Source organism: Dendropsophus ebraccatus, chromosome 14, assembly GCF_027789765.1.
Source record: "Dendropsophus ebraccatus isolate aDenEbr1 chromosome 14, aDenEbr1.pat, whole genome shotgun sequence".
In the NCBI taxonomy this organism is placed as follows: domain Eukaryota; kingdom Metazoa; phylum Chordata; class Amphibia; order Anura; family Hylidae; genus Dendropsophus; species Dendropsophus ebraccatus.
This window is the reverse complement of record NC_091467.1, coordinates 19,574,502-19,595,960: the sequence shown is the minus strand read 5'-3', so window position 1 is coordinate 19,595,960 and position 21,459 is coordinate 19,574,502.

The following is a 21,459-nucleotide window of genomic DNA, read 5'->3' as shown; positions in this document are numbered from 1 at the left end:
GACAGGTCGACTCATGTTCAACAATGATCTACGATCGTTTCCCATGTTAAGGGACCACAATAGTTTCTTCATACAGTATGGACAAGTGACATTTTATGACATGATTTCACACCGCATTTTGCCGTGACATTGTAAAAATCGCAGCCAAAATTGCCTCACTGTGAATAATCCCTAACGGGAAGAAGCTTCCCACCATGATTTACGTCATCCTATGGTGTATTTAGGGCAGATGTTTAGCGTGGATGTACAACGTCCCCCACCCCAAGGGCAAAAGAAATCCACCTGGACCCCAGAACATATTTTAAAATCTTTTGTCCCTTTAAGAACAGATGGAGTGGTCTATGGGCAGCTTAATGGAGCCTGTGTTTACATGAATTCACACCTACTAAAAGCCCAGCACTAATGGCTCATTTACAAGTCTACAGAGTGCTAACAAGTGCTAAAGCCATTTTCATTATGTCTCAGTAATGGTAAAGGGGTTATCCCATCAACCTTTATAGGAAAAAGTACAGACTTGCACAGAATAGAGCTTTGTCATGTTAATAATCATTAACACATTGAATTTAAAAAAAATTGACTAAATGAGCAGCTTGACCATTATCTGTCTCCCCCGATCCACCTATCCGCATGCACATAGGTCCGGCTGCATCTGGTTGTTATGTCACTACAAAACATTACAGTCCACCAAACTTTGAGTACATTCGAATTGGCCCAAACCCGAGCGTTCAGCATTTGATTACTGATGCCTGCAGAAGTTGGATGCAGCCCTAGGGAGTCCTGGAAAACATGGATACAGTTATGGCCTATGGCTGGATCCATGTTTTGCAGGAATCCTTAGGGCTGCATACTACTTTTTCTTTCAAATCAACTGGTGTCAGAAAGTTATATAGATTTGTTATTTACTTCTATTTAAATATCTCAAGTCTTCCCATACTTGTCAGCTGCTGTACGAACAGGAAACTGAAAGTGCCACTTATTCAGAGAATTCCGTTTCACTTTAATCTCGGGGGGTTTTGTGGCCGCTAAAACTTTTTCTAGAAGTCATTTTTATTACATCATTGACAGTGCGGCGTTACTGAAACCGGAATTCCTAAGTCATGCTCTGGGCTCGGTCATGAACACTATTATCTGATTTATACTCACATTGTGTCGGCGTAAATACTGATAACATCAAACTGAGAAAAAAGTCCCTTACTACCCTGATGCGGATGGGAGCAAATGACCATATAGTTATCATACGGCAACATGAGGGGCGACCATTTGCAATTTACTTCTTTTTAAAAAGTTGTATAGATTTGTAATTTACTTCTACTTAAAAATCTCCAGTCTTCCAGTACGTCTCAGCTGCTGTATGTCCTGCAGGAAGTGGTTTATTCTTTCCAGTCTGACACAGTGCTCTCTGCTGCCACCTCTGTCCATGTCAGGACCTGTCCAGAGCAGAATAGAGGTTTCCTATGCTCTGGACAGTTCCTGACATGGACAGAGGTGGCAGCAGAGTGCACTGTGTCAGATTGGAGAGAATACACCACTTCCTGCAGGACATACAGCAGCTGATACGTACTGGAAGACTAGAGATTTTTAAATAGAAATAAATTACAAATCTATATAATTTTCTGTAGCCAGTTGGTTTGAAAGAAAAAGATTTTCGCTGGATATCCCCTTTAAGGTTTATAAGAGGCGCAAATGCCCCATTGTCTGTGGACCTTCACCACAAATGACCCATGAAGGGGTCTCTACTAGACATGAGTGAATCTCGAGCAAGCTTGGGTTTCGTCCAAACCTAAACGCGTCGCATTTGAATGCTGGTGGCTGAAGAACTTGGATGCAGCCCTGGATAACATGGATACAGTCTATAGCCTGTGGCTGTATCTATGTTTTTCAAGCAGCACAGCAGGGCGACCAGTGATTAGCTGAGCAGGCTGTCACTGCTGAGACAAGTCCATCTCGGAAGTGGAGGTGGGATTGTTTGCCAGGACCAGAAGATGAACGCTGATAAGAATAGACTGTTTGTTTTTTTATGCCAAAGGGCAGCAACATATCAAAAACTTAGTTTAAAGGGGTACTCCGGTGAAAATATTTTTCTTCAAAATCAACTGGTTTCAAAAAGTTAGATAGATTTGTCATTTACTTCTGTTAAAAAAATCTCATCTTCCTGTACTTATCAGCTGCTGTATGTCCTGCAGGAAGTGGTGTATTCTTTTCAGTCTCACACCATGCTCTCTGCTGCCACCTCTGTCCATGTCAGGAACTGTCCAGAGCAGTAGTAAATCCCCATAGAAAACCTCTCCTGCTCTGGACAGTTCCTGTCTCGGACAGAGGTGGCAGCAAAGAGCACTGTGTCAGACTGAAAAGAAAAACACCACTTCCTGCAGGATGTACAGCAGCTGATAAGTATAGGGAAGTCTATGGGGCTTCTATAGGGTGCAGCCACACATGTACAGCCATGCTCCATTCATTGTCTATGGGGCTTCTATAGGGTGCAGCCACACATGTACAGCCAATGCTCCATTCATTGTCTATGGGGCTTCTATAGGGTGCAGACACACATGTACAACCAATGCTCCATTCATTGTCTATGGGGCTTCTATAGGGGGTAACCACACATGTACAGCCATGCTCCATTCATTGTCTATGGGGCTTCTATAGGGTGCAGCCACACATGTACAACCAATACTCCATTCATTGTCTATGGGGCTTCTATAGGGTGCAGCCACACATGTACAACCAATACTCCATTCATTGTCTATGGGGCTTCTATAGGGTGCAGCCACACATGTACAACCAATACTCCATTCATTGTCTATGGGGCTTCTATAGGGTGCAGCCACACATGTACAACCAATGCTCCATTCATTGTCTATGGGGCTTCTATAGGGTGCAGCCACACCTGTACACCCAATGCTCCATTCATTGTCTATGGGGCTTCTATAGGGTGCAGCCACACATGTACAGCCATGCTCCATTCATTGTCTATGGGGCTTCTATAGGGTGCAGCCACACATGTACAACCAATGCTCCATTCATTGTCTATGGGGCTTCTATAGGGGGTAACCACACATGTACAGCCATGCTCCATTCATTGTCTATGGGGCTTCTATAGGGTGCAGCCACACATGTACAGCCATGCTCCATTCATTGTCTATGGGGCTTCTATAGGGTGCAGCCACATATGTACAACCAATGCTCCATTCATTGTCTATGGGGCTTCTGAACATCGTCAGGCCCCGACTGATCAGCATGTTATCCCCTATCCGGTATATAGGGGATAATATGGTGAGATGGGAATACCCCTTTAATGATATAAGGTGAAGGAAATGAAGGGGGGGGGGGATAAGGTACATTGAGCCTTTCATCTACAAATCTATAGTAGCATCAAACCAAGCAGTTCATTAAGGAACCTTCCCTGTCTGTATTCACAATAAGGATAATGAGGGAAATCACACTCGGCTCAGACCCGTAACATTAAGATTGAATTAGCATACAGTCAGCTCAGAAGCAATACAATTACCAATACATTAGAGGTGAATGAGGCGTTATCCAGCACTAATGAACTTAAAGGGAGAGTTCTTCTAACCCTGTAAGTAGATTAGCTATGTGTAATGTACATCACTAAGAGCATTTCCTCCTATAGCAAATATAATCATATGTAGATAGAAGTCACTGTCTGCTGCGTTCTATCACAAGCTGGCCCATGCAAGTATGGATGTGGTCTCAATCGTCTATTAACCCCTTCGTGCTGCAGCTAGTTTGAGCCTTAATGACCAGGCTAATTTTTCTAAATCTGACCTGTCTCACTTTATGCTCTTATAGCTCAGTGATTCTTTAACGTATGCTAGCGATTCTGAGATAGTTTTTTCGTCACATATGGCACTTTATGTTAGTGGCAAAATTTGGTCACTACTTTGTGTTTTTTTTGTGAAAAACATCAAAATATCATGAAAAATTTTATGAACTTTGAAATTCTCTGCTTCTAAAAAAAGAACGTCGTAGCACATAAATTAGTTACTAAGTCACATTACCAATATGTCTTCTTTATTCTGGCATAATTTTTTAAACATATTTTACTTTTTTAGGGTGTTACGGGGCTTAGAAATTTATCAGCAAATTATCACATTTTCGTGAACGTTTCCAAAACTGATTTTTTTAGGGACCAGTTCTTTTTTTAAATGGATTTAGAAGTCTGGTATCCTGAAAACCCCCATAAGTGACCCCATTTTGGAAACTACACACCTTAAAGAATGAATCTAGGGGTATAATGAGCATTTTAACCCTACAGGGGCTGGAGGAAAGCATTCACAATTAGGCAGTAAAAAAATGGAAAATTAAAATTTTCCAGTAATATATATGTTTAGATTAAAGTTTCTCATTTTCAAAAGGAACATGAGAGAAAAAGCACCCCAAAATTTGTAACGCAGGTTCTCTTGAGTACAACGGTACCCCATATGTGGGCGTAAACCACTGTATGCGCACACAGGGGGGCTCAGAAGGAAGGGAGCGCCAATTAGCTTTTCCAATGCAGATTTTGCTGCAGAAGTTTCCGAGCGCCAGGTGCGTTTGCAGAGCCCCTGTAGTGTCAGCAGAGAGAAAAAACCCCATAAGTCACCCCATTTTGGAAAGTGCACCCCTCAAAGAATTCATCTTGGTGTGTGGTGACCATTTTGACCCCACAGGTATTACAGGAAAGTATTCAAAAGAAGACAGTAAAAATGAAAAACTCGAATTCTTCCAATAATATGTTCGTTTAGTTTGAAATTTCTTAATTTCACAAGGAACAAGAGAAAAAAGTACCCCAAAATTTGTAACGCAGGTTCTCCTGAGTACAACGGTACCCCATATGTGGGCGTAAACCACTGTATGGGCACACAGGAGGGCTCAGAAGGGAAGGAGCGCCAATTAGCTTTTTCAATGCAGATTTTGCTGAAGAAGTTTCCGAGCGCCAGGTGCGTTTGCAGTGCCCCTGTAGTATCCGCAGAGTAAAATCTCCCAATAAGTCACTCCATTTTGGAAAGTAAACCCTTCATAGAATACATCTTGGTGTGCAGTGAGCATTTTGACCCCACAGGTATTAGAGCAAAGTATTCAAAATTAGACAGTAAAAATAAAAAACTCTAATTTTTCCAATAATATGTTCGTTTAGTTTGAAATTTCTTAATTTCACGAGGAACAAGAGAAAAAAGTACCCCAAAATTTGTAACGCAGGTTCTCCTGAGTAGAACGGTACCCCATATGTGGGCATAAACCACTGCATGGGCACACAGCCGGGCTCAGAAGGGAAGGAGCGCCAATTAGCATTTTCAGTGCAGATTTTTCTGAAGAAGTTTCTGAGCGCCAGGTGCGTTTGCAGAGCCCCTGTAGTGCCAGCAGAATAGATTCCCCCCAAAAGTCACCCCATTTTGGAAAGTGCACCCCTTAAAGAATTCATTTTGGGGTGTGGTGACCATTTTGACCCCACAGGTATTAGAGGAAAGTATTCAAAATTGGCCAGTAAAAATGAAAAACTCGAATTTTAGTTTGAAATTTCTCAATTTGACGAGGAACAGGAGAGAAAACGTACCCCTAAATCTGTAACGCAGGTTCTTCTGAGTAAAACGGTACTTCAAATGTGGGCATAAACCACTGTATGGGCACACAGCAGGGCTCAGAAGGGAAGGAGCGCCAATTTACTGGAAGAAAACCGCAGCTAGTAATAGTTATTAGAATAGCGCAGTTATTAAAATAAAATTTAAAAAATGAGATTACAGGTAATGTGGGGTGGTTACGGACAGTCTGGGGTGGTTATGGGCAACCTGAGGTGGTTACAGGTAAGCTGGGGTGGTTACGGACAACATGGGGTGGTCACGGGCAACCTGCTGTGGTTACGGCAACCTGGGGTGGTTACAGGCAACGTGGGGTGGTTACGGGCAACGTGTGGTGGTTACGGGCAACCTGCAGTGCTTACAGACAATCTGGGGTGGTTACGGGGCAACATGGGGTGGTTACGGGCAATGTGGCGTGGTTACGTATAAACTGAAGTGCTTATAGGTAATCTCGGGTGGGTACCTGTAATCTGGCATGGTTACTGCAATCTGGAGGGGGTCATTGGCAATTTGGGGTAGTCAGAGGCAACGTGCGGTGGTCAGAGGCAACGTGCGGTGGTCAGAGGCAACCTGCGGTGGTCAGAGGCAACCTGCGGTGGTCAGAGGCGACGTGGTGTGGTCAGAGGCGACGTGGCGTGGTCAGAGGCGACGTGCGGTGGTCAGAGGCGACGTGCGGTGGTCACGGGCAACCTGCTGTGGTTACGGCAACCTGGGGTGGTTACAGGCAACGTGGGGTTGTTACGGGCAACCTGCTGTGCTTACAGACAATCTGGGGTGGTTACGGGCAACGTGGGGTGGTTACGGGCAACCTGCAGTGTTTACAGACAATCTGGGGTGGATACGGGCAACGTGGGGTGGTTACGGGCAACCTGCAGTGCTTACAGACAATCTGGGGTGGTTACGGGCAACGTGGGGTGGTTACGGGCAATGTGGGGTGGTTACGGATAAACTGAAGTTCTTAGGTAGGTACCTGTAATCTGGCATGGGCACCGCAATCTGGAGGGGGTCATTGGCAATTTGGGGTGGTCAGAGGCAACGTGGCGTGGTCAGAGGCGCCGTGGCGTGGTCAGAGGCGACGTGTGGTGGTCAGAGGCGACGTGGCGTGGTCAGAGGCGACGTTTGGTGTCAGAGCCAACGTGCGGTGGTCAGAGGCAAGGTGCGGTGGCCAGAGGCATTGTGGCGTGGTCAGAGGCAACGTGCGGTGGTTACGTGCAATCTGGGGGGTTACATGTAATCTGGCGTGATTAGGGGCAACCTGGGGGGGTTATGTGCAACCTGGAAGGGTTACAGACAATCTGGGATTGTTACTGATAAACTGAAGTGCTTATAGGTAATCTGGGGTGGGTACATGTAATTTGGGGTGGTTACGGGCAATCTGGAGGGGGTCACTGGCAATTTGGGGTGGTTACGGGCAATGTGCGGTGGTTACGGGCAATGTGCGGTGGTTATGGGCAAATTGCGGTGGTTACGGGCAACGTGCGGTGGTTACGGGTAATCTGGGGGGGTTAGGAGTAATTTGGGAGTAAACTGCAATTATTACTATAATAAAAAGTGTGTGTTTTATTTTTTTGTATGTTTGTCACTTTTTGTACTTTATACATTCATTTTCACTGTATTTCTATGATTACTGTGATATTTTCTATCACAGTAATCATAGTTCAGTGACAGAGACCAAATTGGTCTCTGTCACTTAAAATTTTCAGAGTTGACTGGTTGTGAAGCGCATGCACACTTCATAACCAGCCAGGACGCCGAGGAGGAAGGAGCTCCAGGATCAGGTAACGTATATGGGGAAGGGGGGGTGACTGGGAGGGTGGGGGGCGACTTTGGGGGGACGGACACATCACTTTTTATCCCCTGTCACCAATCATTTATGGTGACAGGGGATAAAAGGTGCCGGGATGCACGTGGCACAAGCGATCAGCGGTATATAGTATATACCGCTGATCGCTTGTACCGGGACCCCACAGGGGGTCCCTGATGACTGCCCCATGCTCTCCGCTACCTCCGGTGGCAGAGAGCATGGGGCTTTCATTCATTTTCACTTTTCCATCCCTGCGAACAAACATCGTTTGTTCGCAGGGATGGGGGCGGCCATCTTGGAAATGATGGCCGCCGGGGGAGGGGGGTTAGTGATCGCCCTACTAGGAGGGGCTGATCTGAGGTCTGGGGGACACTTATTTCATCTCCCCCCACGGGGGGGGGGGGGGAGATGAAAGGCGGCGGCACCGGTAATCCTCGTTACAGACGGCCGCCGCTATAACGTTAATAGCGGCGATCGTCCGGTAGCTGGGAGGATGGGGTGGGGGCCGTCCCGGCCCCGCTATGTTATTCTCTGCCATCGCCGTTTAAAGCTGATGGCAGCAGAATAAGGCCCCTTAGTGACCGCCGTAAAAAGCCGTATCAGCGGTCACTAAGGGGTTAAGCTTATAACGTTTAAGTGGCTTGTGTATCTGTAGAAGCTGCTGGACGTGGCGGCGGCGTGCTGGTCGCTCCCGGCCCCCATGGATACTGTATATAAGAATATACTGTACACAGGGGAACCAGGACCCTGCTCTGTATAGTGCATCAGAGGGCAGGGCATTAGATAGGCCTGCAGTTCCTGACACAACATTGGTGGCAGCAGAGGGGGCTGTGTCTCCCCTTACTGCTGCCACTAAATGGAAGTGAATATGTAATTTAAAAAAATACAAAAAACTATACATTTGTTTTAATAAAGTTTTATTACAAAGTAATATAGCTTTATTAAAGGGGAATTCCAGTGGAAAATTATTTGTTGTATGTCCTGCAGGAAGTGGTGTATTCTTTCCAATCTGACACAATGTTCTCTGCTGCCATCTTTGTCCATGTCAGGATCTATCCAGAGCAGTAGCAAATCCCCATAGAAAACCTCTCCTGCTCTGGACAATTCCTCACATGGACAGAGGTGGCAGCATAGAGCACTGTGTCAGACTGGAAATAATACATCACTTCCTGTAGAACATACAGCAGCTTATAAGTAATGGAATAATTTAGATTTTAAATAGAAGTAATTTACAAATCTATATAACTTTCTGGTATTGAAAAAAAAATACATACAATTTTGCAGGAGTACCCCCTTAAACCAATGTATTAGCAAACAATTATTTTCTCTGGAGTAACCCTTTAATGCTGGGGTTACATATATATTTTTATTTTTACCAATTATAGTATGTAGGGCTTTTTATTTTTTTAATATGGCAAGAAGGAAACCTAACTCAGCACATTTACCACCATCAAAGAGGAAAGGCGAGTGTTGCAGTGTAATAGCAATAATGTCACTTACACCAAAACAGAAAGTTACATTTGCATTTTTTGAAAGGGAATTTTTTTTTTCTAAATGTCATCTTCAAATAAGGTGGGAAAAAAACACCTCCATAACCTGAGCAGTGTCTTCTTGTTTGTTTGGTTTTTGGTGGTAACTAATATAGTCACCCTCTATCCCCTGCAGATTCTGCTTCACTGCAAAACAAAGCTGAGATATTTAATATTACCCAGTTTTCTCCAAAATGGATAGGGTACACCTTAGCATGGGCCATAGGCCATCAACATGATAGTCATATGATGGAATGCATGACTGCTTAATTTTGATGCCTAAACTAAAGGTATTATACAATAGGGTTTGTTACAATAAATTATATATATCACTCTTATTGTAATCCGTCGCTCCAGCGCTGATATATGAGAATAGTAAACAAATTAGGAGAAACTGTCCATAGGGTCTTCCCCTGGAAAAGAGCAGATCAGACTGCATGCACCACAGGTACCATTACAAGCACATCTGCCAGGTTGGGCTAGAGGGAACATATAGGGTTCTGCTTGTTGGTCTAAGGTCTGTTGAGGAATACTGTGAGTGTTGGGGCATTAGTTGATAATGAAGGCGCTGTGCTGGGCTTTTGCAGCTCAGGGGAATGCACTTTATCCCCTAATTTTCATGTAATTTTTAATTCTTAAAACTCAGTGCTGGAGCACTGGATTGCAATAAGAGTGGCATCTTTGGATTCCTGGTAAGAAGCCCTTAATGTGCACCTCAGGCATTAAAAAATAGAGTTGGAGAAAGTGCATTGCTTGGACTGGACAGGCTATGGAGATGGTGCTATGCTAGGTGATAATTTACTGTATACTACTATACAGAACATAGTGGTGGTGGTGGATGGGTTATTTATGCACTAGCCTAGCAAGATGCCATGTGAGCAGAAAGGAAAATAGCATCACAGCAAGAAGGGGGTTGCATCACAAAAGAAGACCTGGTCCAAGCAGTAAACTGATGATGATAACGATGATGATAACTGCTCAGAACTTTATCAGTGTCCGGAGTTTCAGGCACAATGTGGACCTCATGGAGCACAGTATGGACCCTCTGGACATGCTTAGCTTGCAGTCACATGGTCCAAGCAATCTCCTTCACATAGCACTAGCTAAGCCTCATCCCCATTTCCTGGGCTCTGTCTTGGTGCCTGAGTTACTAGAGACAGACTAAGCCTAACAACAGAAAGTAAACTACAGATTCAGTCATGGCTAAAGGGAGGGGGCGCCGCAGCTTCCAGTCACGCTCAACTAGACCTCCTGCTGCCCAGACTGGCTTGATTGATCTGAGCACAGGAAGAAACCACTGCATTTTTGGGGGGAAAACACCATGTGTGAAATCACCCTAACAGGGCTTTTTATTGCTGGTGAACCTTTTAATTTCTAGAGAATTATTGTCCTATCATTTGAAGCCTACAGGCTGTAGTATTGAGGAAGCTGTTAGTGTCTGTGACATTTTATAATTTGGAAATTTCTGCAAACCAATGAGCAACCACAGGAGTTTCGGGACATTAGTCACAGCCTTATACCCGCGCTGTAATTTTGATGATTTTTATTTTTTTTAATCTCTTTTTTCTTGAGTTCTCCATGGAAAAACAAAGTACACAAACAAGAGGCAGCTGCTAATGGAAAACAGCTTTAACTCCGTGCTTGCTTATCGTGTACTTCCTGTTTAGATCCTAAACAAACAGGACTGCAATGTAGGAACAAGAAGAATCTAAGGGTCAGTTTATACAGGCAGAAAATCAAATGATGGTCGATGATATGGGAAGCTGGTCAATGCTCGTTCACGTTTATTCTCAATAGACTTCATTGCTCATAGACATAGTTTGCCAACAAGCAATGCTTTTAAAGTCCAAGTGATGAACGCGGCGAGCTGACGATGAGCTTTGGCTGATTTCAGGCACGGTTACACTGGGCGACAATCGGGAACAATCATTTGTAGGGAATCTCTTTAAGGGTAGCTTCACACGTACCAGATCCGCAGCGGATTTCACGCTGCGAGTTTGCAGCAAAATCCGCTCTGCATCCTGGTATAGGGAAGGCTCCCGGGAACCTCACACAGTTGTGGCGCCGAGCAGGTAATGTATGCTGCGGACTGGGACTGCGGGCGGCGGGATGCGGGGGGTTAAAGGGGCCGGGTCACATATCCGCAGCAGAATGAAAATTCTGCTGCGGGTATGTGACCCCATAGTCCTTCACTATACCAGGATCCGCTGCGGATCCGGTACGTGTGAAGCTACCCTTACTACGGATTTTTATTCCGCTGTGAGAATGTAGTGACAGCCATATATAACTAATTAGCTGCCAGTAAAATTAACAACCTTCCTGCCCATGCTCCTGAGTCTCCGGCTCCCGCTCACTGATGGACGCTCAGCCAATCACAGGCTCCCACAGGACAGCACACTGGCTGAGTGCAGAGACCAAGAGACTCCTGGAGGAGCGTGACGAGGGAGTACAGGCAGATAAGCAGTTGCTGTTTATTATTTTTACCTACAGTTAAAGGGGTAGTCCACCCAAAAAAATTTTCTTTCAAATCAACTGCTACCATGAAGTGCCAGAGATTTGTAATTTACTTCTATTAAAAAATCTCAAGCCTTCCAGTACTTATCAGCTGCTGTATGCCCAACAGGAAGTTGTATTATTTCCAGTCTGGAGAGCAGGAGAGGTTTTCTATGGGGATTTGCTCCTGCTTTGGACAGTTCCTGACATGGACAGAGGAGGCAACAGAGAGCACTGGGTCAGACAGGAAAGAAAACACCACTTCCTGCTGGACACACAGCAGCTGATAGGTACTGGAAGACTTAAGATTTTTTAAGAGAAGTGAATTACAAATCTCTGGCACTTTATGGCACCAGTTGATTTGAAAGAAAAAATTTTTTGGTGGACTACCCCTTTAATTAGTTAAATATGGCGGTCACTACATGTTTGCAGATATTCAGAATGCAGGGCCAGAGTCCATAATAATACCAAGTATCACAGCGGATTTGCTGAGAAACTTGCAGCGTGCTAACTTGTTACATGTGAACATACCCTTAAAGTAGAAGTCCGGGGAAAATTTTTATTAAAGTATTGTATTGCCCCCCCAAAAGTTATACAAATTACCAATATATACTTATTATGGGAAATGCTTATAAAGAGCTTTTTTCCCTGCACTTACTACTACATCAAGATTTCATTTCCTGGATAACATGGTGATGTCACTTCCTGGATAACATAGTGATGTCACTTCCTGGATAACATGGTGATGTCACTTCCTGGATAAAATGGGGGATAGATAGATAGATAGATAGATAGATAGATAGATAATAGATATAGAGAGAGATAGATGGGAGGGAGGATAAAGAGCTAGACAGAGGAGAGAGAAGAAGCATCAGGCTTACAGCAGGGCACAGGATGCTAGACCTGCAGGAATTGCTGAGGAGGAGGGAGGAAGCACACAGACTGGGCAGAGGTCACAGGTCACCACACTGATGCTACTGTGCTACTGAGAACAGCTGACACACACAGCTGATGACACTCCAGTTCAGCAGGCCATTGTGGCAAGGAGTAAGTATCCCACCCGTGGTGGGTGCCCGGGGGCGGGGCTTGTCAGCGGGGGCGGAGCTTATCGGGACCTACCCAGAACGTTGATTTGCCAGGTCCCCAGCCCGTCTGGCTTCAGGAGCGCCCGAACCAACCCCTATGCAAGGAGGGCAGGCGGCCAGCTAGGGGGGCACTCTGGCAGATAGACAGAACGTCTGTCTGCCAGACCAGTTATGTGTGCAGCTGCCTGTCTGCCAGAGCGCCCCCCCCCCAGCTGGCCAGGAGTGATGCGCCCTGTGCAAAGGCACAGGTCGCACACCCCAAAGGCCAGCCCTGTTTACATGTACTATGTTTTCTGCAGATTTTATGCTACAGATTTCGCGAACTATGCTGTGTAAATCAATGACGAAACACTGCATCGAATCTACAGCAAACATGGTACATTTAATTGGGGCCCCACTTTTAATTTTGCCCAGGGCCTCACTTATACCCCAAGCCCAGACTATACCGGGGGTTAAAATGGCCTAGGCTAGATTACACCCTGGGGTATATTTTGGCCTAGGCCTATTCATACCCCCTCAGGCCATTTTATACCCTCATGAAATCAGTAGCATTGAGTAATATACACAAGAATTACTTTAAACATTTTATTGGGGATACAACTTCGTCTGCTGAGTTACGTGAGAAGCTGACTGAAGTAAATCTTGAAAGTCGACACACATCGGGGAGATTTATGAAACATGGTGTAAAGTGAAACTGGCTCAGTTGCCCCTAGCAACCAATCAGATTCCACCTTTCATTTTCCAAAGAGTATGTGAGGAATGAAAGGTGGAATCTGATTGGTTGCTAGGGGCAACTGAGCCAGTTTCACTTTACACCATGACTGATAAATCTCCCCCATAGGAGACATTTATCATTGTGTTTGCACATTATTATTATTATTATTATTTTTTTTGGCTAATAAGGAGATTTTGTGATAAATATCTGTGCAAAACCTATTAAGGGTTTGCGCTATTTTACATCAGTTTCCACTGCCTGCACCTTTTTTCAATGTTTGCAGGCTTCTATTATCTAGTTTTCATTAGATTTATCATTTTTTGCACAAAATCCTACCCTAGCGTAGATTTGTAGCCAAGCTGTTTTAGGCTGGGTTCACACTGTGTTTTTTTTTGTGTTTTTTTGCCATCCGTTTTTAGCAAAATGATGGAACACCTCTTTAATTCTCCATTTCCCTTTTTAGAACCTAATTCCTTTCATGTAATAATATATAAATAGTCATTAGCTCAGCAACAAGGAAGTATGATAACTCACTTAGCCACGTAACAATATCTATGCCTGTGATGACATCAACTTTTCTAAGATTGCAGAAGGTAGACGAGGAAGAGTGTAGTGTGCTTTGTATTTCTCTTTTGCTCATCAAGGGATTTCCATATGGAAACTCCAGCCAAGGTTATTATAAGAGCTCCCTTGTCTATGATTTTCATGTGGAGTCCTGTATATTACAGCTGTATGACCTGATCAGTGGAATTTCACCTGTATATCTATTCTCATGAGTTTCCAGCGCAGTCATATGGAATGGACAGAGCTATTGACTCTCATATCATGATGGATTTGTGACCACTGACCATAGAAAGTAACCAGTACTAAACACTCAATAAAAAGTAAGCTGTAAGCTATTTGAAAGTCCCATCTCTATGATGTCTATGAAATCCCCTATTGAAAGAACAGCTTCTTATTCCATGTACGACTTTGAGTTTAGGCCAATTTAACATGAATGTCACACAGCCAAATTTCAGGTTGGGGGTTTCCCCATCTCAGCTTGTTATCCATAAGTTATGGCTATCCATCAGTCCGACTACTGGAGCCCCCACCGGTCCCAAAGCAGGCTGTGCCAACAGAGTGCCAAGGTAATGGACTAATGCAGTACTGCATTGATCCCTATGAGCAATTAAGTTATTGCTCATAGATGTGTTTAAGGCGGATGTACATTTACTTTGAGTATTACCAATGGACAAATCGGCGCTGATGCCGGGAAGTTGGCGCCTGATTCCCGTGTTTGGCGCTATTCTTTTCAAAGGTAACGTGCAGGGGGTGAAGTACTGGAGGCAGGTCGGCCCGCCCCTAGTTGCAGGAAACCCCCAGGAACAGCGCACGCACCAAGGTTGGCCGCCGACTTAGTTACATTTTTAATTTTGGCCTACTGTGTTTTTGAGCTTGACACCCCTTTTCTACAGGTAGTGGGACACTGAGTTGTGAGCAACAGCAATTTTGTGCACCTTATTTATCTTTATACTGGTGTCACCATTCACTCTATTCCTGACTGTGTTGATAGGACGAATCCTGCTGCAAAATTATCTATAATGAAAAGGATGTCTCGGTTTAGTATTAGGGCTTAGTGGCTAGAATGGAAACTGCAAGATTTCAGGATTATTAAAAAAAAAAAAAAATTACTACCAATGTTACTGTTTTTCACTTCTTTCTACTCCAGCCCGGGGTACCCACTGGTGGTAGTAGGCCCGGTCATCAGGTGGCTTTGCAGCTGAATTATCCTACTTCCTCCGCTTCTCTAGTGTGACAGGGTAAGCTAGGTGACAGATGAAATCCGGTCAGGCGGCCTATTTGAAGAGGGTGATGGACACCTGGTGATTAAGGAATAAACCTTTCTTGTCTTCAGTCTGTTTGCTCATTTTCTAACTTGACCTTGACCTGACCTTTTTTTTCACCCTGCTCTTGGTCTAGTGAACTTACCGATCATTTAGGTTCACAGTGTGTAGGTAGGATGGCTCAGTGGTTAGCACTGTAGCCTTGCAGCGCTGGGGTCCTGGTTTCAAATCCCACCAAGAGCAACATCTGCAAAGAGTTTGTATGTTCTCTCCGTGTTTGCGTGGGGGTACTCCAGTTTCCTCCCAAAGACATACAGATAGGTGAATATAGATTGTGAGCCCTACTGGGGACAGGGACCATGTACCTAATTGTTGCTCCTGATAGTGGAAGGTCCTTTACCAAAATAATACTAACATTGGTTTACTTTTTTTTTCTTCATATTTTCTCCCTCTAAAACCTGGGTTCGTCTTATCATCAGGTGTGTCTTATAAAGCAGAATGCTAGCTTCCCTGTTCACCCTGCATGTCATTATTGCATTGATCCTTTAGTGGATTATTCCATTCATTTGCAAAATAAGTCTAAGGGCCCTATTACACGACGCGATTATCGTGGGAAAAATCGTAATATCATTCAAATTTAAACGATAATCATTCTGTGTAATTGCAGGCAACGATCGAAAAATCGTTCATATGTCGTTGATCGTTGATTTAGATCTGAACCTAAAATTATTGTTAATCGTTCATTAATCGTTCGCTGTAATTCCACATTCGTTCGCTCAAGTTCCGCATTTTTTTACTAATTGTTCGATGTAATTGCGCATTGTTCATTGTTTTGCTGGGATCAGAAGGAATAAACGATCATAGTAACGATCACAATAACGATAGTAGTAACTAACAGGTTAACGATAAACAATCTCGCTTGCGATCGTTTATCGTTAGTCATTAACCATTAAAAATCGCTCTGTGTAATAGGACCCTAAGAGTTTTCAGCAATGTTATATGCTAACTTGGTTAGAGGGGTACTCCAGGGATTTATTTATGTATTTATTTTCTAATCAACTGGTACTAGAAAGATATACAGATTTGTATTTAAAAATCTTGAACCTTCCAGTACTTATCAGCTGTTGTATGTCCTGTAGGAAAAGTGGTGTATTCTTTTCATTCTGACACAGTGCTCTCTGTTGCCACCTCTGTCCATGTCAGGAACTGTCCAGAGCAGCAGCAAATCCCCATAGAAAACCCTACTGCTCTGGACAGTTCCTGACATGGACAGAGGTGGCAGCAGAAAGCACTGTGTGAGACTGGAAAGAATACACCACTTCCTGCAGGACATACAGCAGCTGATAGCTACAGGAAGACTTGAGATTTTTTAAATATAAATAAATTGCACATCTATACAACTTTCTGACAACAGTTGATTTGAGAATATATATATATATATATATATATATATATATATACACCCCACACACACACACTGGAGTTACCCCTGTAACACAATAGATCTTGCATGAATTATCTAAGAACTGACCTTCTGTGAAGCAATAGTAGAACAAAGTTGATGTTCTTAGAAAAAATAATGATTCTGCATTGTAAACAATAGCAATACACAATGTTTATTGACTCTATGGACTTTTAGCTGGGTTTTAGGTCATTCAGCTATGAAAACATATTATGGACAAAGTGCGAATGGCGAATCAGTTGTGGGAAATAAGATGTGACATTCCCACTTCTTGCCTATTTCAGGAGATGTTTACTTAGTTAACCCTGTGCTGCCCCTTCATACAGGAGCACATAAAGGAATACAGATAGTTCAGGCACCATATTCCTTTAAAGTGATTGTACATGATACAGCCCAGAACCTAACTTGTAAATACTTGTTAGGTATCTCTGTATAGTTCTATACACACTCTCTATATATGGGAATGTATGTATGCCAGTATGGAAACATATGGCAAGTGAAGAAAAGGTTAAAAAGTAATAATAAAATGTAAAAAGTAATAATGGAATTCCTTAAAGGGGTACTTCGGTGATTTTTTTTTTTCCTTTCAGATCAACTGGTGTCAGAAAGTTATAGCGATTTGAAAATTATTTTTTACTAGTTAAAAAACAAGTCTTCCAGTACTTATCAGCTGCTGTATGTGTTGCAGGAAGTGGTGTATTCTTTCCAGTCTGACACAGTGCTTTCTGCTGCCACCTCTTTCCATATCAGGAACTGTCCAGAGCAGGAGACGTTTTCTATGGGGATTTGATACAGCTCTAGACAGTTCCTGACATGGACAGAGGTGGCAGCAGAGAGCACTGTGTCAGACTGGAAAGAATACACCACTTCCTGCAGGACATACAGCAGATGATAATTACTGAGAGATTTGAGATTTTTAAGTAGAAGTAAATTAGAGGAAAAAACAATTAAAATACAGTATAATAAAAATAATCTTTTTATTGTGCATATTGAAAACGTGTTAAATGGTCACTGTTGTTTTAACAAACTTTGTAATATATCTTACTAGAGAAAAATTCCATTCTTTTCAGGCTTTTCCCTTGCTCCCCCTCCTAAACTCATAACCCACTCTGAAAAATAGCACAAGACTAGTGTTGCTAGTTGCAAATGCAAATGCTCTGTATTTGACTCCCGGTGGCCGGAGAAGCTGGATGCCCCCTAGGACTGCCAGGAAAATAATGGATAGAGCCTATGGCCCATGACTGTATCCATGTTTTCCAGGCAGCATCCAATTTTTCCAGCCGCCAGTAGTCAAATTCAGGTTTGGAGAATGTTGTCAAACACAAGCAGTTCAGCAAGTCTGCTATACTTTTAATGGCAGACAAACACGCAGCAGGGATGTACATCCCTGCTGCGAGTTTGTCTGCAGCCCACCCCATTAACCCCCCGGCCGCCGGAGCTGATACTTCACCTGATCCCGGCTCCGGCGGTTCCCGATGTCTTCAGCAAGCCGGAGCGAGGACCAGGTGAAGTATATGCTCCAGCCAGCCGCCCGCAGCCCCGGCCGCCCGATCGCCCCCCCCCCCGCAGCCCCGGCCGCCCGATCGCCCCCCCCGCAGCACCGATCGCACGCCCCCCCGATCGAGCGGCCGGGGCTGCAGGGGGGCGTGTAAGCGATCGGTGCTGCGGTGGGGCGTGCGATCGGTGCTACGGGGGGACGATCGGGCGGCCGGGGCTGCGATCGGGCGGCCGGGGCTGCGGGGGGGCGATCGGGCGGCCGGGGCTGCGGGGGGGCGATCGGGCGGCCGGGGCTGCGATCGGGCGGCCGGGGCTGCGGGGGGGCGATCGGGCGGCCGGGGCTGCGGGCGGCTGGTATGTGTTTGTTGGTGAGGCCCCAGCATCAACAGAGATCGCAAGGTGAGGCCCGACAACAAAAGGTTTGAGAAGCACTGCTTTAGACTGTTCACCACTGCTCTATAAAGTCCTCCATACCACTGCTGCTTCTTAGGATATACTATAAAGACAAGGCAGGACCTTTTATCATTTAGGCTAGGCTCCACTTACTAGATAATAACTCAATCAAGTATATTGAATCCAATGGGGGTCGCGCTCCTAACAGTCTCATTGTGTGTTGATATCTAAGGAGACCCGAACTACTGGTTTAACAGAGGAACTTTGCCGCTGATCCGAGAGCAGGCCGGCATGACAGGTACACTTTAAAGATCTGGCTAAAATCTGATGAGCCTTCACTTTTTATTTTGTCTATTGTAAAAAAAAAATGTTTGCATCCGGAAGGATCAGTGTCAGAACTGATCATTTTTGTTTTAGTCGATGCGAGGATTATCATTAACAGCTCTTAAGGATTATCTATGGCAGGAAAAGACTTTGATCCAGAGACTGTTACTCTGCAGGAGGAACGGGAAGGGTTAAACCCTGCTATAAGCGCTAAATGATGTTTACAGTGGTTGTCACTTTTCTAGCATTGATCAAACCATTAAAGGGGCACTCCAGAGGGAAAAAAAATGTTTTAAATCAACTGTTATATAGATTTGTAATGTACTTTTATTTTTTAAAAAAGCCTGCCAGTAATTATCAGCTGCTGTATGCCCCGCAGGAAGTGGTGTATTCTTTTCAGTCTGACACAGTGCTCTCTGCTGCCTCCTCTGTCCATGTCAGGAACATTTGTCTGATCGCATGGGTCTAATAATATATAAGCCATTAGAAGCACTTATTGAATCATTAGACAGTTGCTTATTTCAATCGTTCATCATTGGATATTATAATATTTGCCTTTAATTGGGTAGATTTTGTTAGAACTACTTAAAGGGGCACTCCAGCAAGATTTTTTTTTTTCTTTCAAATCCACTGGTGCTAAAAAGTGCCAGAGATTTGTAAACTACTTCTATTAAAAAAAATCTTGAGTCTTCCAGTACTTATGAGCTGCTGTATGTCCTGCAGGAAGTGCTGTATTCTTTCCAATTGGACACATTGCTCTCTGTTGCCACCTCTGTCCATCTCAGGAACTGTCCAGAGCAGTAGAAGTTTTCTATTTAGGGATTTGCTACTGCTCTGGACAGTTCCTGACATGGACAGAGGTGGCAGCAGAGAGAACTGTGTCCAATTGGAAATAATACAACACTTCCTGCAGGATATACAGCAGCTGATAAGTACTAAAAGAATGATTTTTTTTTTTTTAAATAGAAGTAAATTACAAATCTCTATCACTTTCTGACACCAGCTGATTTGAAAGAATTTTTATTCTGCTGGAGTATCCCTTTAAATGCATGTAATCCAGCATGCCTTGATGAGGAACTGACCTATTTGAAACACGTCGGAGGCCTCATATAATATAATACTAGGTTTTGGATAAAATGCTATCCCGAGCTTCATTTCACTTGGCAGTATAATATACAGTAAGATGGAATCGATAACATTCAGTCTATATTATATTTTGGTTTTCCTTATCACATCCATTCCGATCTAAGCGATTAGCGTTCTTCAGGATGCCTATATAATAGCAGCCTTGGCTTCCTTCCAGGACATTCCGCTAGATAAGTTCTCACTTTCCATTTTGCCCCTATCTTGTAGAAGCTTTGTGAACGGCTTAGAATCTCATCTCTTGATGAGTGATTGTGGCGGCCTACAAAGCAAGGCATTATAGGTATGCACGGCGGGAAGGAGGGAACATCCGAAAAACTTTATTAAAAGTTTTATTTATATAAACTGGTTAACAAATGTTTGTATTCAGTGACTGAACTCTTCCGTCAGCGACCCTGACTCATCCGCCATGTTGTAAACTTGCATTGGGATACTGTAAATTGTATTCAGTACCACACGGGGGTCATTTATGACACAGGAGATTTTCACTCGAAGGATAAGATTTTTATGGGTAAAAACTCAGCACAAAAGAATGTTTGCAAGTCCCATTAAAAATGCATGGAGCTGCACACCCACACTGACTCAGAACCAGTTGTCCTCCATTATTGTGATTGGCGGGGGTCCATGCAGATGACACCCCACGAATTATCTCCTATTCTGTCAGGCATGTTGGATTTTCAAGGGGTTGGCCACTTAAGGGTGCGTTCACACCTACAGGATCCGCAGCAGATTTGATGGTGCAGATTTGATGCTGTGTCCAGTTATTTAAATTACATCTGCTGCGGATCCGCAGCAGAAAATCTTCTGCGGGTCCGGTAAGTGTGAACGTACCCTTAGGGTGCCTTCACACCTACCGGATCTGCAGCGGATCTCACTTCTGCGAATTCGGAGCGAGATCCATTGCTGATCCGGTACCATTCACCCTAATGATAGCACATACCCGCAGCGGGATTGACATCCCGCTGTGAGTATGAGCTTTAACCCCCTGATGCCCGCAGCCCCGCCGCTTCCCTGCCTCCTGCAGCTCCGCCGCTGCCCCCATCAGCCCCGGCGCCCGCATCCCCAATCGCCGCCCACATGCCCGATCATCCCCGCAGCCAGGACGCATCCCCGATCGTTGCCCGCCCGCATCCCCTATCATCCCTGCAGCCCGCATGCATCCCCGATCGCCGCCCCCGATCGCCCCGATGCGGGGGGGCTGCGGGCAGCGATCGGGGATGATCGGGAATGCGGACGGGCTGCAAAGATAATGGGGGATGCGGGCGGCGATCGGGGATGCGTGCTGGCTGCGGGTATGATTGGGCATGCGGGCGGGCGGCGATTGGAGATGCGGGCGCCGGGGCTGATGGGGGCAGCGGTGGAGCTGCAGGAGGCGGGGATGCGGGCATCAGGGGGTTAAAGCTCTTACTCACAGTGGGATGTCAATCCCGCTGCGGGTATGTGCTATCATTAGGGTGAATGGTACCGGATCCGCAGTGGATCTCGCTCCGAATTCGCAGAAGGGAGATCTGCTGTGAATCCGGTAGGTGTGAAGGCACCCTTATAGTAGAATTGAATTGTGCAGTATACAATATTAGTAAGTGGACACAAGGGCTACAAAAACATGGCCACT